The sequence below is a fragment of the Lissotriton vulgaris genome, chromosome 12 (genome assembly GCF_964263255.1).
Source record: "Lissotriton vulgaris chromosome 12, aLisVul1.2, whole genome shotgun sequence".
Classification (NCBI taxonomy): Eukaryota; Metazoa; Chordata; class Amphibia; order Caudata; family Salamandridae; genus Lissotriton; species Lissotriton vulgaris.
This window is the reverse complement of record NC_141700.1, coordinates 252,948,637-252,973,846: the sequence shown is the minus strand read 5'-3', so window position 1 is coordinate 252,973,846 and position 25,210 is coordinate 252,948,637. Positions and strand designations below refer to the sequence as shown.

Here is a 25,210-nt window from a genome sequence, read left to right as displayed (position 1 = left end):
TTGCAGACTTGAAAGATGCTGGAGAACTAAATATGATATCGCAGACAAAAACATCTACAAATCTGCTTAATTCAATACAAAACCTTGTTGATTGTAGCAAAAAGGCCTGCTTTTCCAGGCAGAATGAGAAAGCCAAGAATTTGTCTAAAGAACTGTTTGGGGTAGTAGAGAAGCTTTCCTCTCTACCTAAGAAACAATGCACCAAGCACAATGACAGTTTTTGTGAGGTCTTTGCAAAGACTTTCAGAAATGAAGTGAGACATCTATGACTCTTTTAAAGTCATTTCTGCTCGAGCTATTAATGAGTTATTACCTTGTGCAGACCACAGTGGTAAGATTTGTCACTGCTTCTCACAGGTTACTACTGAACTAGTGGAAAAACACATCAAATATACTAAATCTGGAACCCCATGGGATCCATGCCCACCTGCATTCCTGAAATAGCAAAGGAGGTGAGCCCACTACTCACAGAAATTTTTAATAGTATGTTCAAGTGTGGTATTTTTACGGCTCCTTGGAAGGACACAACAATATTGCCACTGGATAACTCCAATCCCAACAACTATCGTCCAATAGCCAGGCTGCCGCTCCCAGGCAAGATGGTGGAGAAAATTATGAACAAACAGCTAGCTCAGTTCAAACAGGAAAATGACGTACTTGATCCCTCCCAATTTGGGTTTCGACCAGAACATAGCACAGAAACAGCACTACTCAGGGCCACTGAAGAGATCAGGAGTGTGATGGACGTAGGGGGCACTGCCGCCATCATCCTCCTTGATCGGTTGGTGGCTTTGACACTTTGGATCACAACCTACTGCAACGGCAGCTGGAAACGTTAGGGGTTAAGGGCCTGGCACTTGCCTGGGTATCCGCCTTTCTGAAGGACAGAAGACAAACCGTGATATTGGGCCAGTTTAATTCAACACCCTATGCCCTTGTCACTTAGCCCAACACTTTTTAACGTTTACGTATCAGAACTCGCCCCGTTGATCCAAGACTTCGGCTTTAGTCTCACCTCATACACCAATGACACCCAGATTGTGGTGGCAGCATATAAAGATCAAGTCTCCCCATCCTTGCAGTTTCAAAACAGTATGATGGAAATAAACAGATGGATAGGAAAGCACTGTCTCAAATTAAACTCTGAGAAAAAAATCGAAGTGGTGACCTTTGGGAATATGTAACCCAGTTGGGACAACCTTTGGTGGCCGGCAGAAATGGCGAAACTGCCAAAACCAGTTCCTAAGGCAAAAAATCTGGGGGTGTTAATTGCAGCAATTCTCAGCAGCACAATGCTATTGGGTCCACCTCCCATTTCCTGATCAAGAAATTGAAGAAGATCGTACCTTATATTCCCGTCGACTCCCAAAGAACAGTAGTGACCGTGTTTGTGCAGTCTAAGTTAGATTACCGCAACGGACTACCTGAATATGCAGAAACAGTGCCTTAAAAAACTACAGATGGTACAAAACGCTGCCGCAAGACTAATGCTGAATGTCCCTGGCGAAGGGAATTTGTAGACTCCACTGGCTTCCGGTGGCACGTCTTATTAATTTCAAGACTTTATGCTTAGCTTACAAGGCCTTGAACAATACCGAACCAGTGTTTCTTAGAAAAAAAATGTTCTTGGTACCATCCGGTCAGACAGCTACGCTACATGGACCTTAAACTTATGAGGGTTCCAAGCATTCGAACGACATGTTGGGGAGGCCAAAGTATCTCCTATGGTACAGCAAAGCTATGGAACATGCTTCCAATTGATATCAGAAATGCTAGCTCACTGACCTCTTTCAGAAAGGGTCTTAAAACTTGGCTATTTTAGAATTAGAAATTTTCCGGGCTTACCTCTTTCCCAGCGCCAAGACACCTCCGGGGTTCGTGAGCTCAAAACATTTTAAATATCACATAACTGTGCAATTATGCAGTACAACTAACTGCCAGTTACTTTGACCAAGGGGGAATTGACACAGGCTTAGAAGAGCACCCCCTTTTGGCGAATCGGAAGGTATTAAGGGAACAACTAGAAAGTTTATCACCTAGCCCAGATGTAGAAGCTAATGTAACGCTGGTCATTAGGCATGGGTGAGGGAGGCTTTAACACTTGCCTTACGGATTGATATACAGAAGGGGGTGGTGATGAACAGAGTGTCTGAATTGAGCAGACCACTCTTACCCAGTCCAAAGATCAGGGCTTGATCCATCACCGTTATTTATCTCACTGCCCCATCCCAGCTCAGAACCTGGCTATATGCAAATCAGTCTGTCCCTGGCCCAGTGCATCATGGGAACAGGGCAGACTAAACTACCAAGCCAATTCTTTACCAGAAAGGAGACAAGCTACCGGGGACCGGTTTCTGGCATTTCAGCCTCTTCGGCCCGGCTTGCTTGAATCCTGATGGAGCAGTGAGAAAGGGACTCATGTCTGAGTATACCCTGCCACACCTATAGTGGCCAAAATCGATTTACAGAAGGGGGTGGTGATGAACAGAGTGTCTGAATTGAGCAGATCACTCTTACCCAGTCCAAAGATCAGGGCTTGATCCATCACCGTTATTTATCTCACTGCCCCATCCCAGCTCAGAACCTGGCTATATGCAAATCAGTCTGTCCCTGGCCCAGTGCATCATGGGAACAGGGCAGACTAAACTACCAAGCCAATTCTTTACCAGAAAGGAGACAAGCTACCGGGGACCGGTTTCTGGCATTTCAGCCTCTTCGGCCCGGCTTGCTTGAATCCTGATGGAGCAGTGAGAAAGGGACTCATGTCTGAGTATACCCTGCCACACCTATAGTGGCCAAAATCGATTTACAGAAGGGGGTGGTGATGAACAGAGTGTCTGAATTGAGCAGACCACTCTTACCCAGTCCAAAGATCAGGGCTTGATCCATCAACGTTATTTATCTCACTGCCCCATCCCAGCTCAGAACCTGGCTATATGCAAATCAGTCTGTCCCTGGCCCAGTGCATCATGGGAACAGGGCAGACTAAACTACCAAGCCAATTCTTTACCAGAAAGGAGACAAGCTACCGGGGACCGGTTTCTGGCATTTCAGCCTCTTCGGCCCGGCTTGCTTGAATCCTGATGGAGCAGTGAGAAAGGGACTCATGTCTGAGTATACCCTGCCACACCTATAGTGGCCAAAATCGATTTACAGAAGGGGGTGGTGATGAACAGAGTGTCTGAATTGAGCAGACCACTCTTACCCAGTCCAAAGATCAGGGCTTGATCCATCACCGTTATTTATCTCACTGCCCCATCCCAGCTCAGAACCTGGCTATATGCAAATCAGTCTGTCCCTGGCCCAGTGCATCATGGGAACAGGGCAGACTAAACTACCAAGCCAATTCTTTACCAGAAAGGAGACAAGCTACCGGGGACCGGTTTCTGGCATTTCAGCCTCTTCGGCCCGGCTTGCTTGAATCCTGATGGAGCAGTGAGAAAGGGACTCATGTCTGAGTATACCCTGCCACACCTATAGTGGCCAAAATCGATTTACAGAAGGGGGTGGTGATGAACAGAGTGTCTGAATTGAGCAGACCACTCTTACCCAGTCCAAAGATCAGGGCTTGATCCATCACCGTTATTTATCTCACTGCCCCATCCCAGCTCAGAACCTGGCTATATGCAAATCAGTCTGTCCCTGGCCCAGTGCATCATGGGAACAGGGCAGACTAAACTACCAAGCCAATTCTTTACCAGAAAGGAGACAAGCTACCGGGGACCGGTTTCTGGCATTTCAGCCTCTTCGGCCCGGCTTGCTTGAATCCTGATGGAGCAGTGAGAAAGGGACTCATGTCTGAGTATACCCTGCCACACCTATAGTGGCCAAAATCGATTTACAGAAGGGGGTGGTGATGAACAGAGTGTCTGAATTGAGCAGACCACTCTTACCCAGTCCAAAGATCAGGGCTTGATCCATCACCGTTATTTATCTCACTGCCCCATCCCAGCTCAGAACCTGGCTATATGCAAATCAGTCTGTCCCTGGCCCAGTGCATCATGGGAACAGGGCAGACTAAACTACCAAGCCAATTCTTTACCAGAAAGGAGACAAGCCACTGGGATGGTGCAGTGAGCTAAAAAACGGTGTTGGATCTAGCCCTGATCTCTTGACTGGGTGAGAGTTTTCTGCTTAATTCAGAGACTCTGTCCCTCACCACCCCTTGTTGTAAATATTTTTGTCCACCCTAAGCGTGGAAGGGTATACTCAGATGTGAGTCCCTTGCTCATTGCACCATCAGGATTCAAGCAAACCGGGCCGAAGACGGCTGTAATGCCAGAAACCGGTCCCCGGGAGCTTGTTTCCTTCCCAGTGTAAGAATTGGCTTTTGTAGTTTGGTTTGCCCTGTTCCCATCATGCACTGGGACAGGAACAGACTAATTTGCATACAGCCAGGTTCTGAAACTGGGATGGTGCAGTGAGCTAAAAAACGGTGTTGGATCTAGCCCTGATCTCTTGACTGGGTGAGAGTTTTCTGCTTAATTCAGAGACTCTGTCCCTCACCACCCCTTGTTGTAAATATTACGGATTGATAGTCACATAACACCCAATCTGTACACATTGAACCTCCGAGAGGGTTTATATTAATTTAGAAAGCTGTGTTTGCTGTGAAGTGCTGACTTGCTGTTTCAGTGGGAGCTCTGCGACCGGTGAATACGTCCCTCCTCAACCTGCTGGATTTAAGTTTTGAGCATATTCTTCACAGTGAACCCAGACAAACCCCACAAGACCAGGATTGATGAAAAGCTTTAAAATCCCAGCAGTTATTTCTTAAGTTTAAGATGAGCAATCTTGTAAACTATTTTCTCAGAAACTGAGACAGTTGTAAAGAAGTCATGTATATCACTGCTGAACTGAGTATTGTTAAATATTCTTCTAGAATTACCTGAAATATGCCTGAAGGACAGTTTTCAGATTATGGGAGGTTGCTGTGAACAGATGAGAACAGGGATTAACAAATGATCAGACTAATCAACTCTGATCAAATCTAATCAGAAAAGCCATCACCATCCTTTGACATACATGGGATGATTATGCAGAGAAAAGGTCTTTGAAAATCCACTTCACCTGAAGTATCATCTGTAGGGACTCATATTGAAGAGGTAAACAGAATACCTTCACTGAGCCCAGAGAGTAATGAGCAGTGTATTTCACACAATGAACAATATGAGGCCAGAATGGAATGAGCAGTATTGCACTCTGGCACAGTGACTGCCTGGAATAAGCAACATGATCCCAGACATTCGGAGAAATGACAAATGTGATGACCAGTACTGGTTTCACACAGTGATGAGAAGTAATGACCCCAGACTTAATGGGCAAGTGTGGGCTCAAGTAATAACAATCACTAATGGCCTTATTGTATGATCAGTACTGGCCATGCGATATATGGGAAATACAGATCCCTTGCAGTAATACGCACTGTTGGCATCGCAAAGAAAGTAATGAAGATTAATGACCACGGACAGGTTATGCATTACTGTAAATGTAAGAAACCATACTTGGATCATGCATCTTGACCCAACAGGCTCTTACTTGACTAAGCACCCAGTCCTCAGGACAGTTTGCCCAGCACTTTGTAATGAATATTGGAGTTGCTCTCTCAGGGATGTGTTGGTCTGCTGAAGCAGCCACAGTAGTGAACAACAGGATGGCTGATCAGCCCCTCCTTCACTTAAAGTAGGTCTTGGTCTTATTCACTTGCTGCCTCACATGTACATCATTGGATGATGGACACATCATGAAATAAGTGGTTCAAGTCACTACCAACCACTTACAGGGTAGCATACGGTTTATTTGCCTTTTTATAGAAACACCCTAGTGATCGGAGTAGTGAGCAGTGATGGGATGTGAGCAGGGATGCAACAAGAAGTATTGTCAGGTGACAGGAAAGATGTGCCATGACGTTATAAAGAGCTGTAGCAGAAGAGAAGGCCAAAAGAGATATTTGGGAGCATTGAGAAAATAAGAAGGGCTCAAATGATACGAAGGTCTTCGATAGCAATCATCTACCCTGTATGCTGCGGTATAGTTCCTTCTGTGATATCACTGAAAGGACCGAAGTTACTACACCTCACATACTCCATCCAGTATTTTGCAAACAGATCAAACCTCCCTGAATAAGCTTCAAAATATTTGCAATCCCACTAAAAAGTACAGTATTCTAAAAAGTTCTGGAAATATTTTGTACCCCCGCAGCTCACAGAAAACTACACCAAGCCCTCTGAAAAAAAATCTGTTTCAACCTCACCTGTCCTTTTTAGGGCTCGCGCCTGCGTTGCAGTGCGGAGCACTGCAGGTGCAGCGAGAGCCCTTTTTTAGAGGGTTCTAAAAGCTGCTCACACACTTGTGCTTGTGATCAGGTTTTTTGCTGGCTGCCATTGGGTTTAGCGCGTTTTTTTTCGATAAAAATAATGCACGCAATTGGGCAAAGGCGGGCGCATGTCCCGTCTTTGCTCCTCCTATTCCCACCGGTGGCCAGCACGCACAGCAGTGGGCGTTCGCCTCGCTCCCTCCACCCGCTCCTCTGTGTTTTCTTAGTTTTCCATTCGCACAGCAATAGCACAGGCACCAAGAACAGGAAAACATCTGAGATTCCAAAGATCACGTCAATCAGCAGGCGAGGATACAGCATCATTCGGGGTCAAACAGACCCAGTGAACTACAACCACCCCCCACCTCAATGATCCAGGGAACTGTGGCAAGTCCCTACAAGCATCTGCGTGCCCTCAGACACCAAAGGCTTCCAAACAGAACCTGCAGCCGGGTCCAGTGCAGGGAGAACCAACATCTAGGGCCGGTCCTCTCCACTTATTTGGGAGTGTCACCGAGAGACAGCGACAGGAGCTGAGAAGCCAGAGCGAGGGCCAGTGAGCACTGCCCAAGCGCCAACAGACTCTCTAGCACCAACTAGCACAGGCGCCAAGAGGCAGTCCCAGGTGCTAGCAGCAGAGAGGAGCTTCACCAGGCAGCTGCGAGGAAGTCCCACCGGGCTGGGGAGCTCATTCAGACCCCCTGCAGGAGATCTGTATTCCGCTCACCAGCAACTGGCTGACCCAGTGTCGAAAGTGTAAGTAGGGGTTTCTAGGGCCCCAGGCGCTTTCCACTGCGCCTGCATCTGGTGGCAGGGATAGACTGACTGCAAGCATAGTGTGTGCAGCTATGTAAGAGGACACTGTGCTCCCGTTAGTGTGTGCATGAGGGCAGTCAGTGGGCATGCATGCTGGTGAGCTCAAGCTAGGGTCACACATGCAGGTCTGTGAGTCTGTCCATCCATGGAGCAGTGCACTCACAAGAGGTGTGTTTTTGTGTCATTGTTGGTGTGGGTTTGTGAACTATGCAAGTGGATTCGGCTACGGCGTGCCTGGGTGACTGACTGCATGTAGTGATTGTAGGGGTGACGTCTGTATGGGTTTGTGGGTCGGTGTGTCTGGGTGAGTCTTTGGTAGGTTGGTGAGTCTGTGGCACGGCAGTGTGTGTGTATATGGGTCTGTGGTAGGTGGTGTGTCTGGAGGGGTCTGTGGTAGGTTGGTGTGTTTCGGTGAGTTTGTGGCACAGCAATGTGTCTAGATGGGTCTGTGATCGGTCGGTGTGTCTGGAGGGGTCTGCGATAGGTATGGAGTCTGTGGTATGCCGGTGCAAGTCTTTGGTCGGTCAGTGTGCTTGGATGTGGCTTACTATGCCCGGTTGTGAGTGAGTGCCCTCCGGGGCGTCTGCGTGTTTGAATGTGTCAGTTTGAGAGACCAGTTGTTGGGATGCAGTTGCCGGTGTGAGTGTCATGTGTGTGCAAAGCCTGGCTGTGCGTGTGCGCGCCTGCCTGAGAGTGTGTGTGCACGGAGCAGCGTGTGAGAGCCCTGGCTGTGCCAAGCTGTAGGTGTGTCTGTGTGTATGTAGAAAAATGAGTCCGTGTGTGTGTGTGCAAAATGTAGGTGTGTCAGCGTATGTGCAAGCATGAGTCAGTGTGTGTGAAGTTGTGGGTGCGTGAATGAGTATGTTGGTGTGTGTGTATGTGCGAACATAAGTCATCTTATGTGCAGGTATGGGTATATGCACGAGTGTGTCAGTGTATCTTTAAGTGTTGGGTGTGAGTGTTGCCTGTGTGCAAGTTGTGTGTGGCACTGGATTCAAGCAAGCCCGGCTGAAGACGGCTGTAATGCCAGAAACTGGTCCTGGGAAGCTTGGTTCCGGTCCAGGGAAGACATGCTTTGGCAGTTCGGGCTGGACTGTTCCCATGAGGCACAGGGTCAGACTGATTTGCATATGGCCATGTCTGAACTGGGGTGGCGGAGTGAGCTAAAGAAAGGTGATGGATTAAACCCAGATCAGTTGACTGGGGGTGAGTGTTTGTATTGTTAACGCTCCGTCCATCATCCCCTTTGGTTTTTCTTTGTTCGCCCTAAGTTAGCAGGGTATGCTCAGACGTGAGTCCCTTGCTCACTTTGCCACTGGATTCAAGCAAGCCCGGCTGAAGACAGCTGTAATGCCAGAAACCGGTCCTGGGAAGCTTGGTTCCGGTCCAGGGAAGACTTGGCTTGGCAGTTCGGGCTGGACTGTTCCTATGAGGCACAGGGTCAGACTGATGTGCATATGGCCATGTCTGAACTGGGGTGGCGGAGTGAGCTAAAGAACGGTGATGGATTAAACCCAGATCAGTTGACTGGGGGTAAGTGTTTCTATTGTCAACGCTCCGTCCATCATCGCCTTTGGTTTTTCTTTGTTCGCTTTAAGTTGGCAGGGTATGCTCAGACGTGAGTCCCTTGCTCACTTTGCCACTGGATTCAAGCAAGCCTGGCTGAAGACGGCTGTAATGCCAGAAACCGGTCCTGGGAAGCTTGGTTCCGGTCCAGGGAAGACATGGCTTGGCAGTTCGGGCTGGACTGTTCCCATGAGGCACAGGGTCAGACTGATTTGCATATGGCCATGTCTGAACTGGGGTGGCGGAGTGAGCTAAAGAACGGTGATGGATTAAACCCAGATCAGTTGACTGGGGGTAAGTGTTTCTATTGTCAACGCTCCGTCCATCATCGCCTTTGGTTTTTCTTTGTTCGCTTTAAGTTGGCAGGGTATGCTCAGACGTGAGTCCCTTGCTCACTTTGCCACTGGATTCAAGCAAGCCTGGCTGAAGACGGCTGTAATGCCAGAAACCGGTCCTGGGAAGCTTGGTTCCGGTCCAGGGAAGACATGGCTTGGCAGTTCGGGCTGGACTGTTCCCATGAGGCACAGGGTCAGACTGATTTGCATATGGCCATGTCTGAACTGGGGTGGCGGAGTGAGCTAAAGAAAGGTGATGGATTAAACCCAGATCAGTTGACTGGGGTGAGTGTTTGTATTGTCAATGCTCCGTCCATCATCCCCTTTGGTTTTTCTTTATTCGCCCTAAGTTGGCAGGGTATGCTCAGACGTGAGTCCCTTGCTCACTTTGCCACTGGATTCAAGCAAGCCCGGCTGAAGACAGCTGTAATGCCAGAAACCGGTCCTGGGAAGCTTGGTTCCGGTCCAGGGAAGACTTGGCTTGGCAGTTCGGGCTGGACTGTTCCTATGAGGCACAGGGTCAGACTGAATTGCATATGGCCATGTCTGAACTGGGGTGGCGGAGTGAGCTAAAGAACGGTGATGGATTAAACCCAGATCAGTTGACTGGGGGTGAGTGTTTGTATTGTCAAAGCTCCGTCCATCATCCCCTTTGGTTTTTCTTTGTTCGCTTTAAGTTGGCAGGGTATGCTCAGACGTGAGTCCCTTGCTCACTTTGCCACTGGATTCAAGCAAGCCCGGCTGAAGACAGCTGTAATGCCAGAAACCGGTCCTGGGAAGCTTGGTTCCGGTCCAGGGAAGACTTGGCTTGGCAGTTCGGGCTGGACTGTTCCTATGAGGCACAGGGTCAGACTGAATTGCATATGGCCATGTCTGAACTGGGGTGGCGGAGTGAGCTAAAGAACGGTGATGGATTAAACCCAGATCAGTTGACTGGGGGTGAGTGTTTGTATTGTCAACGCTCCGTCCATCATCCCCTTTGGTTTTTCTTTGTTCGCTTTAAGTTGGCAGGGTATGCTCAGACGTGAGTCCCTTGCTCACTTTGCCACTGGATTTAAGCAAGCCTGGCTGAAGACGGCTGTAATGTCAGAAACCGGTCCTGGGAAGCTTGGTTCCGGTCCAGGGAAGACATGGCTTGGCAGTTCGGGCTGGACTGTTCCCATGAGGCACAGGGTGAGACTGATTTGCATATGGCCATGTCTGAACTGGGGTGGCGGAGTAAGCTAAAGAACGGTGATGGATTAAACCCAAATCAGTTGACTGGGGGTGTGTGTTTGTATTGTCAACACTCCGTCCATCATCACCTTTGGTTTTTCTTTGTTCGCCCTAAGTTGGAGGGTATGCTCAGACGTGAGTCCCTTGCTCACTTTGCCACTGGATTCAAGGAAGCACGGCTGAAGACGTCTGTAATGCCAGAAACCGGTCCTGGGAAGCTTGGTTCAGGTCCAGGGAAGACATGGCTTGGCAGTTCGGGCTGGACTGTTCCCATGAGGCACAGGGTCAGACTGATGTGCATATGGCCATGTCTGAACTGGGGTGGCGGAGTGAGCTAAAGAACGGTGATGGATTAAACCCAAATCAGTTGACTGGGGGTGAGTGTTTGTATTGTCAACGCTCCGTCCATCATCCCTTTTGGTTTTTCTTTGTTCGCCCTAAGTTGGCAGGGTATGCTCAGACGTGAGTCCCTTGCTCACTTTGCCACTGGATTCAAGCAAGCCCGGCTGAAGACAGCTGTAATGCCAGAAACCGGTCCTGGGAAGCTTGGTTCCGGCCCAGGGAAGACTTGGCTTGGCAGTTCGGGCTGGACTGTTCCTATGAGGCACAGGGTCAGACTGATGTGCATATGGCCATGTCTGAACTGGGGTGGGGGAGTGAGCTAAAGAACGGTGATGGATTAAACCCAGATCAGTTGACTGTGGGTGAGTGTTTCTATTGTCAACGCTCCGTCCATCATCCCCTTTGGTTTTTCTTTGTTCGCTTTAAGTTGGCAGGGTATGCTCAGACGTGAGTCCCTTGCTCACTTTGCCACTGGATTCAAGCAAGCCTGGCTGAAGACGGCTGTAATGCCAGAAACCCATATGGCCATGTCTGAACTGGGGTGGCGGAGTGAGCTAAAGAACGGTGATGGATTAAACCCAAATCAGTTGACTGGGGGTGAGTGTTTGTATTGTCAACGCTCAGTCCATCATCCCCTTTGGTTTTTCTTTGTTCGCCCTAAGTTGGCAGGGTATGCTCAGACGTGAGTCCCTTGCTCACTTTGCCACTGGATTCAAGCAAGCCTGGCTGAAGACGGCTGTAATGCCAGAAACCGGTCCTGGGAAGCTTGGTTCCGGTCCAGGGAAGACATGGCTTGGCAGTTCGGGCTGGACTGTTCCCATGAGGCACAGGGTCAGACTGATTTGCATATGCCCATGTCTGAACTGGGGTGGCGGAGTGAGCTAAAGAAAGGTGATGGATTAAACCCAGATCAGTTGACTGGGGTGAGTGTTTGTATTGTCAATGCTCCGTCCATCATCCCCTTTGGTTTTTCTTTGTTCGCCCTAAGTTGGCAGGGTATGCTCAGACGTGAGTCCCTTGCTCACTTTGCCACTGGATTCAAGCAAGCCCGGCTGAAGACAGCTGTAATGCCAGAAACCGGTCCTGGGAAGCTTGGTTCCGGTCCAGGGAAGACTTGGCTTGGCAGTTCGGGCTGGACTGTTCCTATGAGGCACAGGGTCAGACTGAATTGCATATGGCCATGTCTGAACTGGGGTGGCGGAGTGAGCTAAAGAACGGTGATGGATTAAACCCAGATCAGTTGACTGGGGGTGAGTGTTTGTATTGTCAACGCTCCGTCCATCATCCCCTTTGGTTTTTCTTTGTTCGCTTTAAGTTGCCAGGGTATGCTCAGACGTGAGTCCCTTGCTCACTTTGCCACTGGATTCAAGCAAGCCCGGCTGAAGACAGCTGTAATGCCAGAAACCGGTCCTGGGAAGCTTGGTTCCGGTCCAGGGAAGACATGGCTTGGCAGTTCGGGCTGGACTGTTCCCATGAGGCACAGGGTGAGACTGATTTGCATATGGCCATGTCTGAACTGGGGTGGCGGAGTGAGCTAAATAACGGTGATGGATTAAACCCAAATCAGTTGACTGGGGGTGAGTGTTTGTATTGTCAACACTCCGTCCATCATCACCTTTGGTTTTTCTTTGTTCGCCCTAAGTTGGAGGGTATGCTCAGACGTGAGTCCCTTGCTCACTTTGCCACTGGATTCAAGGAAGCACGGCTGAAGACGTCTGTAATGCCAGAAACCGGTCCTGGGAAGCTTGGTTCAGGTCCAGGGAAGACATGGCTTGGCAGTTCGGGCTGGACTGTTCCCATGAGGCACAGGGTCAGACTGATTTGCATATGGCCATGTGTGAACTGTGGTGGCGGAGTGAGCTAAAGAACGGTGATGGATTAAACCCAGATCAGTTGACTGGGGGTGAGTGTTTGTATTGTCAACGCTCAGTCCATCATCCCCTTTGGTTTTTCTCACGTTGTGTGTGTGTCTGTAAGTTATGTAAGTACGAGTCAGTGTGTGCAAAAGTTATGGTGTGTGTGTGTGTGTGTGTCAGCATGTGTGCAAGTTGTGTGCGAGTGTCAGTGTGTGTGTGTAAGCACGAGTCCGCGTGTCTGCAAGGTGTGGTGACGTGTGTATGCCAGCCTGCTGCGTTGTGTGTCTCTGGGGCCTCCGCAGGTCCCGGCTGTTCCCCAGTCCAGACGAGGAATGCTCTCTCCTCCCACATCCTCAGCCAGCCTCCTCTGTCACTTCATCCCACTCACTCCTCCTGCAGCCTCTCACTCCCCAGGGACAGTGGCCCTCCCCTGGCCCATCCCCAGCCCGCCCCTCAATCTCATCCACGGCGCTGGAGGTGGGGGAGCTGCGCCTACCCCGGCCTTCAAAGCGCTGGAGGTGGGGGTGCTGCATGCTCACCATCTATACATTCCATCTTGCATTTTAAAATCCTTTTGTCGTATCTTTATTCATCCATTTACACCCCTTTAAATTAACATAGCCTTAGCTTTACTGTACAGTTGCTACAGAAGCTTGTTAAAACGTTCGATTCTTGCCCAGGTCTCTTTGTACATATCTATTATAAGTTGTAACCTCTTGCTTGAAAGCTTCCCCCATAGGTGATTGTGGTTTCCTTTTAAAATGCTGTGATGTAATCAATTCAGCATACATAAAGTGTCTTGTTATTTCGCAGCTCTTTATTGGCCAGCAGAGTTAAAAGTATGCTGTTGTAGCAAAATATGCTGGTCGAAATCCAGTTTAGTTTACAGATAAGAGGTTGTTGCCTTCACCTAATTGTTTGGAATGTTCAATATGTATTTGACAAATAATGTGTTTTATATATGTTGTTATCGGCTTTTTGAAAGTATAATACAGCAACAAAGTTTGCATTACTGTAAAATATGGAGCAAGGTGTTTCCATGGGCCATCACAATTTAGGTATATCTTTCTTCAGCTTATCATTAGATACAGCGTGAACCCCAAAGCAAACAAGCATTTGCAATGCAATAGGTCTCGCATTTACGCGACTTTAAGCTATTGGCATAGTAAATGATCATGCCTTTTATTTATGTTTTAAAAGAAAACCAAAATAAAAAGGCATTATCATTTGCACTTTCAATAGCTCAAACTTGCGTAAATGCGAGACCTATTGCATTGCAAATGCTTGTTTGTATATGATTCCTAAATTATTGCTCTTTAGATTGTTTAGTACTAGGTACAGCCAGTTTTAGATGTCTGCCTGAGCTCATGTAATCACAAAAAGTTTAAAAACAGTATATTAAAGGGTTTCAAAATTGGGACAATATTGGTATTTCCGTAGTGGGTGTTCTTTGGAAAAAGGGTGCGGTGGTCGAATTCACACACTTGCAAGCTCAATATGACATGGCGCAGACAGAGAAGTTTAGGTATCTTCAAGTCCGGAACGCGCTTCAGGCAGTCACAGCACCGGGCACTTCCTTACCAGAGTCCACCCCATTGGAGGATAGACTCCTGACAGAACACATGACGGGCAGGGCGACGTCGTTTGCATACCGTAAACTAGTCAATAACTTGCCAGACCCGACGTCCAAGTTGAGGCAAACCTGGTCCGGGGATGTGGGCGACTTTGAAGAGTCGGAGTGGCAGGAAGCACTGTCTTCGCCACGTGAAACGGCCATACCCTCAAGACTCAGACTGGTCCAACTCAAAGTGCTACACCGCACATACCACACGAGAACATCACTCTATGTAATTGGAAAAGCCCAACACCAATATTGTTTACGGAAATGTGGGGAGGAAGGTACATTTTACCACACTATATGGGACTGTCCACACATTGCGGCGTATTGGGCCAAGATAATGCGCACCATATCTCAGACAATAGAAATCTCGATCCTGCCAGAACTAAGGCGCTGCCTATTGAATGTGTGGGAACCGAATGACCTCAATCACCAAGAGCAAGACTGGGCTATGTTAGGTATGACGGTAGCGAAGCGTAACATTGCGATGTTGTGGGGATCGGAGGTACTGCCTACATTCCAGAAATGGTGCAAGGATATGGTTGAGGCAATGGTGGCCGAAAAGGCGTTTTTTATCCATTGTGGTTGTCCTCGCAAATGGGAGAAGGTATGGGGCGCATGGAAAAAATTTAGAGGCTATATCTGTGACCCGCCAGAATTTGAAGCAGAGGATGTTTCGGAGTAACAGAACGGTAATGTCGGGGGGGGGGGGGAGGGGGCCCAGCCATTTGTGAATATCTGATGAATGTATTTGCCCTAAATTTTCAAATCAATAACAAAATGTCTTAAAAAAATTAATTAAAAAAAACAGTATATAGAGATACTTTATCTCCTCCCTTTTGTTAAGCATCTTTGTGGACATTTAATTAGGCTGATTATGTGTTAGCCACACCTACGAAGTAGTTCCATTGCTCATTACTGACAGAAATTTTTATGCAGAACCCCATAAATATTGTAGGAAGGGGTGCTGCATTGGGTAACCCTCTCACAAATACAGAAGAGAGAGGTCTTACATTTACATTGAGTTCACAATATAAAACCGATTCCTATTGCATTTGTCAAACAGTTCACAAAGAGATACCATCATGTGGCACCGGACATAGTGTGGTTCAATCTTTCCATAGCTCTCTAATACTGAAGTGGCAAGAGAAACCTGGTTTTCATTGTGTGCATTTATTTTATCTTCAAGATGTATTTGTATGTATATTAAAGTACTTATCCTTTTTAAACGTTAAATTAATGACTGGAAATTAATGAATTAAGTTAACTGGAGTGTTAACTGTATTTATGACACAAGCGTGACACACCTGGACACCATCTTGATGGAATCAAAGCTGTACAACTGAAAGCCTTTCCTACAGAGGATACTGCTTTAAATGAAGAAAGGAGGGAGGTTGATAAAAAACGTCTCCCAAGATAACTGGCAGAGAAAAGAGAGCCCAATAATTGCCAAAGATAGAAGTGCGCAAAATACCTACGTAACTTTTGCAACAAATAGTCATATGATCAGCTGGATACGTTTAAAAGCCCTTTGTTCCTAATTGAGAACTCAGAACATGTGTCCTCATTTTAGCCCGGTAAAGTACTAACAATAATTTCCCCCTTATGTTGTTCATTTATAAAGAAAATGCTTTAGATTTTACAGTTTTGATCCCATCGAGATGGCGCTCTGTGTGCCACCATTTTGTCATTAGTACAGAATAATAGCATTCTAGTTGTTCATCAGAACACTGTGGGAAAGGAGGTTGCAATGGCGCAGATCCAGACAATGGGGGTGTATGCAGAGGCAGCAAACTGACCAAGGCGGGAGGGGTGGTAGTAGCACAACGGACCATGGAGGAGAGGTGAGAGGGGCAGTGGCAAAACATCAAACCATGGAGGGCAGTGGGAGGGTAGGCACAGTGAGGAAGCCAACCAGGCACGACAGGCGAGAGAGACTGTAGTAGTACACCAAACCATGAAGGGCAGGATGGAGGGGCAGGGACATCACAACAGAGCAAGAGGTATGTGGTGGGGGGCATCAATCAAGTCAAGTCAAGTCAAGTCAAAATTTATATAGCACACTACATACCCAGAGGGTCTCAAGGCGCTTGGGGGGGGGGGGGGGGGGGGGGGGGGGGGGGGGGGGGGGGGGGGGGGGGGGGGGGGGGGGGGGTTTACCTTATCGAATATCCAGGTTTTAAGCTGTTTTCTGAAGGCTAGGTGGTTTTGGGTAAGGCGGAGGTGGATGGGAAGGGGAATTTCAGGTTTTGGCCGCTAAGTAGGAGAAGGATCTTCCCCCCATGGTGGCTTTGTGGATGCGCGGAACAGCGGCGAGGGCTTGGTTGGACGAACGCAGTTGGCGGGTGGGAGTGTAGAAGGAAAGGCGCGCGGTTGAGGCTGTCAGGTCCCAAGTTCATAGAGGGCTTTGTGTGCGTGGGTGAGGAGACGGAACGTTATCCTTTTGTTGACGGGGAGCAAGTGAAGGTCTTTCAGGTGACCGGAAATGTGGTCTGTGCGGGGGGATGTCAAGTATGAGTCTGGCTGAGGCGTTTTGAATGCGTTGGAGTTTTTTTCAGCAATTTTGCGGTGGTGCCGGCATAAAGGGTGTTTCGTAGTCCAACGTGTCCGTCAGAGGCTGTAACTAGTGCGTGGTGTGACCGTTTTTCTTGTTTCGGTGGGGATCCAGCGAAATGTTTTTTTGAGCATGCGTAAGATGTTGAAGCATGATGATGAGACAGCGTTGACTTGTCTGGTCATCGAGAGAGAGGAGTCCAGGATGATGCCCAGGTTCCGTGCATGGTCCGTCGGTATGGGAGCTTTTCCTAGGGCCGTTGGCCACCAGGAGTCATCCCAGGCGGAAGGGAAGTACCTAAGATGAGGACTTCCGTTTTGTCCGAGTTCGTTTCAGACGGCTGTACTTCATCCACTCGGCTACTTCTTTTCATCCCTTCATGTAGGTTGGTTTTGGCGGTGATTGGGTCTTTGGTGAGTGAGAGGATCATCTGAGTGTCATCAGCGTAGGAGATAATGTTGAGGTTGTGTTGACGTGCGATGGTTGCGAGGGGGCTCATGTAGACATTGAAGAGGGTAGGGCTGAGAGAAGATCCTTGTGGAACGCCGCAGATGACTTCGGTGGCCTTGACTTAAAAGGGGGGAGGCGGACTCTCTGGGTTTCCTTCCAGCGAGGAACGAGATGATCCAGTCCAATGCTTTTCCTTGAATTCCGATGTTGCTGAGGCGTTGTATTAGGGTGCTATGACAGACTGTGTCGAAGGCTGCGGAGAGGTCGAGGAGGATGAGGGTGACTGTGTCTCCATTGTCCAGTAGAGTTCGAATGTCGTCTGTTGCTGCGATGAGGGCGGTCTCGGTGCTGTGTTTGGCTCGGAAGCCAGACTGTGAGGAGTCGAGTGATTTGTTGGTTTCGAGGAAGGCGGCAAGCTGATTGTTGACAGCTTTCTCAATGACTTTGGCAGGGAATGGGAGGAGCGAGATGGGGCTGTAGTTTTTGAGTTCGGTGGGGTCAGCTGTGGGTTTCTTCAGAAGGGCGCTGAGTTCGGCGTGTTTCCAGCTTTCTGGGAATGTGGCGGAGTTGAGGGAGCAGTTGATGACGTCTCGGAGATGGGGTGCGATGATGGAGTCTGCTTTGCTGAAGATGTGATGGGGGCATGGGTCTGTAGGGGATCCTGAGTGGATGGAGTTCATCAGGCGAATGGTGTCTTCTGTGGTGATTGGGTTCCAGTCGAAAAGGTTATTCGGAGGGGGTACAGGTTCGGAGGTGAAAGGGGTTGACTGGTTTACGGGTTGGTTGTCAAAGCTGCTATGAATGTCGGCGATTCTGTCATGGAAGAATGAGGCAAGGGAGTCGTAGAGGACTTGAGAGGGGATGATGTCGTTGGTGCTGGCGGTGGGGTTGGTGAATTCTTTGATGATGTTGAAAAGTTCCTTACTGTTGTGGGCGTTGTTGTCTAGTCGGTCTTTGAGAGCTGATTTCTTGGCTGTCCGGATTAGTTGGTGGTGTTTGCGGGTGGCGTTCTTGAAGGTGGCTTGGGTGATAGTGTTTGGGTCTTTTTTCCAAGTTTTTTCAAGGGAGCGACAGAGTTTCTTGGATTTCTTAAGGTCATCATTGAACCAGAGCAGGGAGCAGGGTAGTGGTAGCACAATAGACCACAAAGGGCATAAGGGGAGGCAGTAGAAGCACAGCGGCTCACGGAGGGCAAGAGAAGGGGGCAGGGGCACGCACACGGACAATAAAGGTGTGGGGTGATGGGGGAAGGAGCAACTAGCTGACAATGCAGAACAGGTGATGGAGTCAGCAGTAGCACAACAGATCATGGGGAGCCTTGAAGGTGGGTGAAGGGGAATGCACATGGACAACCGAGGGCAGGGAAGAGAAGCAATGGCAGCAGGATAACCACACAGGGCAGACGGGAGGGTCACTGGCAGCACTAGGGACAATGGAAGGCAGTAGGGAGGAGACCGGCCATGCCAGGAGAATGCAGTGCAGGGCAGAGGGGGCAAGGGGCAACAAGCTGATCACACAGGGTAGGCAGGAAGGGTAACTTTAACTCAGCTTTTACCATTAACAATTTCTAGCAATATTTGTGCTTCTTCCTCCCCCTGCCTTATCCTCTGTATGATTTTACTCCAGTGTTGCTAACCTTTCTAACAGCCCCCTGATCTCAATCTCTTGCGGCTTCCTGCTCTGTGCCTCAAAACTGATAATCTCTCCCCTCAATCCTGCTATGAAATCATCCCAGACCCCACTTTACAAAGCTCTATACCTGTTTGCATCAATTCAACTCCTCATGTGCTCAATAAATACATTATTAGAACATAAATTCCTATCATAAGTCCATTTGGCCTAACCCTTAAAGCTCCCCTGGACTACAATGTCCAATACCAGGGGATTATGGTCTGACAAAAGCCGTGGCAATTTCTTAATTCCTACTTTATCCAATATTCCTGTAGAAACCAGTAAATAGGCAAATCTGACATTTTTTTGTATGGGCAAGAAAAATACGTATGCCTTGGATCAGAAGCTTTCTTGACACCACACATCCACCAAACGATGACTGGCCATAAGTGAAGCCAGGGATCTATGAACTTGGGGTTTTCATCCCTGATATTTATTCACTTGACTCAGCCTTGGTGTGTATTTAAATACCCACAAATTATCAGTGGATCTGGCTAGGATGCCAGTTTCACCTCCAGCCCTTCCGATACCTTTGGATCATCCGGTTTTGAGCAGTAAATGGTGCAGACCATCAACTCTACAGCGAGTTCAACCATTGTCCACCCGCCTCACTTATCCACCAGTTTATGCTCTGCAGGCCCAATATTGTTATGATGGTAGAGCACTGAGGCGAACATGCCAATAAAGTATATCCTCCGATTGTCCGCAACTCCCTCTTGCCCCATGGAATAGGTGTTTTTTGTTGACATAGTATATCAGGACCCACAGATCTTAGTATCTCTCCTACCCTCAACCACTTATCCTCATCATTCAAACCTCTTACATTTACCGAACATAGATATTTTACCCATTTAATATCCATGGAAGTACCATTCTACTTATTCTCCGCATAATTAATCTCCAACATTCAGAAAATCTTTCTTGCTCTCTCTCTGTTTTTTTCCTAGTATGCATCCTCCCTCCCCTAGAACCCCCACCACAAACCCCTCTCCTCACCCCTGCCCTCCCTGGTCCCACCCCCCACCCTCCGAGCCCTGGAGGATCACAGAAGGGTTTCAAGCATGTAAGAATGAAAGATATGAATATGGAGAGTCGTCGGTGAGACTCTTAGCATTACGCATAAGGCAGAAGGTAGCTAGGAATAATATTGCGATAATTAAAAGGAAAGATGGGTTACTAGTAACTTATCCTAATGACATTCTTTGAGTATTTGAGGAATCCATAGAGAATTATATTACAAGGATGTCTAACGTCCCATTAGTGGGGGGGGGGGGTGGGGGGGGAGCCTCAGGAAGGGTCGATCCAGCAGTTAATCAGGACAATCAGAGGAAGCCATAAATGCACTGCATCTGTTGGCGTCAGGAAAGGTGGCAGGCCATGAGAAAATTCCTCTTGAATTGTACAAGGCACTACAGCCAGAATTAGCTACGCTTCTGTTAGCTCTATTTCTAAGAGTACAGCAGGATGGGTTGCCCCCTCAATCTTGGCCAGGCATGGACATTGTCATTTTTCCAAAGAAAGGAAACCTCCAGATAATCCAGCTTCATACCGACCAATTTGCCTAATAAACTCTGATGCAAAGCTCTACTCTAAAATCCTGGCGCCCAGGAGGATCGTAGCTCATCTTGTCACACCACGGCAACATGGATTCATACCTGGTAGGATAACTACTGATCATGTTAGGCTACTTTATCCCTATTTGATATTACAGAAGTAACTGGCGGCTGGGTGGCTATATTCCTCCTCAATGTGGAAAAAGAATTTGCCTGAGTGTCATGGAGGAATTTATGTAGAATTTTGGAGCAAAAGGAGTTTGGTCCAAATTTAATTACTGCTATCAGGGCAATGTATTCTAACCAGTATGCCAGACTCCAAATGATTGGTAAAGACTCTGGAAGAATAGAGGTGGCTAGAGGGACAAGCCAATTCGATTTGCCTTTTATATCGACCCATTTATCTAACAAATACTGTAAAGTACGGTGATAAAGCCAGCTCAAATGAATGGCTATTATATGAAGGTTTTGGCATACGCGGACAGTATCGCTATAGTGACTTCTGACCCTGGGAGTGGGATGACTGAGGTTGAAACATGCGCAGGGGAATATGGGAAGAAGTCAGGGTATTTATTGAACAGGGAGAAAACACATATCGTCTGCACTGAGAACATCTTTTTTCCAGACACTCGGAGGACTGATACTACTACATATCTTGGGATTAGGGTAAACCCTTAGGAAGCTACCATATGCCAAATCAGGGGGAATATCTACGGGCAAAGGAATGTTTTTTTAACCAATTTAGGACTATTTTCCCCGGAAAAATTCCCCTGTCAGATGTAACACCTCGGTCTATTTGGAGGATAAGACATTTATAACATTCTACTGGATATAATACCAGACAACCTTGAGAAGGACAAGGCTAAATGGGCCAGGAAGTAAGGGGAAGGAGACATGGCTTTATTCATGTCAATCGAATTAGGAATGAAGATCTTTCTTTCATCTAATTTGAGGGTCCAGCACTACGAGGCGTTCTTCAACTTATAATTTACCCCAGCGAAGTTATTCGTTGGGGGCAGAGGAGATTTCAATAAGTGCCCTAGGTGCGGGTAGGGCCCAGCTGAAGTGGTTCACATGTTTTATGGCTGTGAAAAATTATAACCTCTGTAGAAAGGTATGGAAACTTTTAGGCAGAATTTGTTGTTTGGGAGAGAGGTGCGTATTAGCCCACTCACAATGCTTTTTGGGTACGATAATTGTGGTGAACAGGATTCAACTCAGATAAACTTTTTTTTTATTTTGGTTGCAGTAGCTCAGTTATTCAAAGCAACAAGATGGAAAGACCCAGATCCCCCTACGTTCCAGGCATGGTTGGGACAATTAATGGGTCTATATAACCAAGAAAGAGCCCTACATACCTGTAAGGTGTAGCCGGGCTAAAAAGTGGCGTGGAAAGATATGGTCTCCCTTGACTAATTGGTTGACTGGTGGTCTAGGCTTTAAGAACTGCCTTGCCCCCGACTACTAGCGGAGGGAAGGTGTAGCTTGGGGGCTTTCCCCTTTTTTTTTTTTACCACAGTCCAGGTTTCAGTACTCTCATGTTTTTGGGGGTTGTATTATGTGCCTTATATCAAAGGGTTTGGCCGGCTCCTTGTTTTACGATGTCATAAGACTAAGCAAACTGGGAAGATAGTTATCTTTTATTCTCCGCTGCTTTTTGTATTCTGAATTTATATGCTGAATACGATTATGAATATCCTTTTATGTCGAGCCTAGACATGCAATCAATGCGAAGCATTGATTGCTGTCTGCTCGACAACTATTGTCACCCGTTTCTGGGAATGTAGACACGAGAGGGGCACGAGCGCAGATTTCACCTCGTGGGCGCGCACGGCGCCGTGCCCATCTCCTGCCTCGGAATCTCCAACACCACACACGCATGCGCATACACAGAGACACACAAACGAGCGCCCATGCACGCACGCACCCATACATACAGAGAACCCATCCCTGCCATCACATACACACACGCGCACACACACACACACACACACACACACTGCATACACACACGCTCCCGCCCCCCCTTACCTTACCGGGCTCTTTTCTTGATGGAATCCCTGTTTTCTTGTGGGCTCCTTCTGCCCGGCTCCCAATGGATGGATGGGCGGGCAGGGACGATGCGGCCAGGGGCTCCAGTGATGCTACGGCGTGCGGGCGGGGGCGACGCGGCCAGGGGCTCCAGTGCCATCCATCGCCTCTTGTACGCCATTAGCAAGCGGAGCCGGAGAAGCCGCCAAGAACACTGCGCCTAAGTGCGTGTGCCCGCCTGACGTCACTTAGAGGCTGAACCTTACGGTAGGCAGATGCGGGCCGCAAGGTCCCTCTGACCAGATTCAGATCATCTTTCACCGCCGCTCCTGTTCAAAGAATCGGATCGCGTCGCGCGCGTACAGCACTGAACTGTGTACGTTGTTTTTTTTTTATTTGGTTTTCAATATAGGATTTTAAATAAAACTATAATCTTGTTTTACACCACGTTAAAAACCCACCGGTATAAACGATTTTCAAAACAAATAATAAAAGCACGAACTCTTTTAGAATTCATTGCACTGTGGTCAGCAGTGTCAAAGAGAAGTTTCACCAACACGACCTCGTGCCGCTCGTGAGTCAGCCCCCTGTGACGTCTGTCTCAGCACGCGCTCGAGGGACTCGTCCAACATGATTGGATGAGCTCACGTTCGCCAGATGCTCCTGGGATTGTCACGCTTCCACTTTGGCTAACCACCTGTGGGTGACGTCATGGATGCGTGAGTCGGTTTCAGACATGAGGAGTCTACGGGGGCCGAGCATGGACAATATTATTATTAGGATTTCAATGACAGCTTTTAGACATCTGGAAATGAACGCCACAAGTGGACCATACTAAAAACTTACATTCGGCCTGGAGCCTGCACATTGCTTCCTATTGGTTGATTTTATTGGGAGTCTCGTTCACTTGCTTCTGTGTGATGGCTTGCCTTCCTCTCCTTGTGTGTTTCCTTCTCCACAGGGCACAAGTCCTAAAAAAAGAAGTGGGGAGACGCTGACGTCACAACAGGAAGTGACATCACGAAAGGTGGCTTGTATTTTTCTTTTCTTTTATTTGTAAGAGGATAGGAGCGGGAAGGCTCAGCCGGGATGCAGGCCATGTCAGCAGGTGCCCTGTTAGTCCGGTCCAAATACTCCCTCCCTCCACCTGCAGTCCCCACCCATGCGTGTCCTTCCACAACAGAAGGCGGCACGCTTTCTCTTTTTATTGTGAGGGTCTCTGTTTACCTCCAATGCGTTATCTATAGACTGGGCAAACATGTGTTACCCTAATAGCTTATCCTAAAGTGTGATGTATTTATTCGAGGCTACCTTGTCATACATTGTTTATTATTATAGATATAGCGCCGCACTGCAAGTAGTACTGAGTGACACATGAGCGCTGCATGCCGATAATACCTCTCTGCATGATGACTTGTATGATGTGGTATTACCAAGTTACCCGATAATATCGCAAGGCCACCTGCGTTACTGGTTTCACCTACGCAGAACAAGTGAACTTCCTGGAAGGTACAGGGCTAAAGTACTGAAAAATTTAACAAATATCCCTGTAATACTGCAGACCTCCTGTTATTCCCCATTCCAGATCTCTAACTCGTAAATGGGTCATAATACTATATAATGGTCACTCAGGGCTCCATTTGACAAATACTTGTGGTCAGAGCTCGGTACAGGCCCGTCCGTCAGCAACTGTTTCCCGGGCAATCACTCATTTCAGGCTAATCTGGTGGGGGATGTCAGTGGGTTATGGAATATTTGTTGAGTTTCTTTCAGGTCCGGATAACCAATCGCTAGCAACTGTTGGATACGCATTCACGTTAAGGGTATTGCTGAATTAAAGTAGGTGTTCGTCGAATTCGCTGCAGGCCGGTAATAAAACCTTGCACTGTTCCCACACATCACAGAATTTCCTCTCTTCCTTTTTATGTCAGTTATGTAAGAACCCCATCAAAATGACGAGAACAGCTTGGTTTGGCTTCCAAGATGCATGAGACTGAAGACTGGAGCATCCCTCACCTGCTCGTTCCCTCTGCACACCAAGCATGGCAAGCGTACAGCACAATACTGTATTGAGTAAATTTCAAAGACTAGTCAAAGTAGGAGAGGCTCTTGGCCAGGGAGCTCAAATGCAATCTTTCAGGCGCCACCCTCCTCCCTGTACACCCACCGTTCGTCTTGCTCGGCTTCTCACCCTCCCCCACCCAATTCTATCACAGGTCAGGAAGTCTGAGAGTGGTCAGAACACTCTTTAGAGCTGACTTGGTATACAGAATCGCCCTGCTTGCCCTATTGACATATTCATTTGATTCTGGGCAAATCACTTAATCCCCCTGTGCCTACCAAAAAATGAATGTGTCTTTGTGTAATGTATCTGGCGCTCATGTACGGCGCTCCAATACTTTCATGCCGACTTCGCGCTGTATAAAGCTACAAAAAAAACTGGGCATTCTAGTATTCTCTTTAGCAAATAAAAGAAGAGCAGATAGTTAATGACAGCGTTTGACCATTTCAAATATAAATTGCAGAGCTGGTCTGGTTACTCATTGACTAATACATCCACAGCAGATGTCGGTCTATGTTTAAATTGTGTGGATCCGGGTTCATAAAGTGGAAGGTTCCTTCAGCTTTTCATCCCTCTGAGTTATATAAAAGGAGCACTATTAAGGACTTTGTTACCACATCACTCACGGAACACCACCACATCACTCACAAACACCACCACATCACTCAGACACCACCACACCACCACATCACTCAGACACCACCACACCACCACATCACTCTGGGACACCACCACATCACTCACGGAACACCACCACATCACTCACGGAACACCACCACATCACTCTGGGGCACCACCATATGACTCAATGACACCACCACATCA

General features: G+C 47.9%; 1 protein-coding gene across 1 annotated transcript in view; it reads right to left on the bottom strand.

Moving 5' to 3' along the window:
* MATCAP1 (microtubule associated tyrosine carboxypeptidase 1) overlaps positions 1 to 25,210 on the bottom strand; it is a 180,932-nt gene that overhangs the window by 130,865 nt on the left and 24,857 nt on the right. The gene's annotated exons all lie outside the window — the stretch shown is intronic.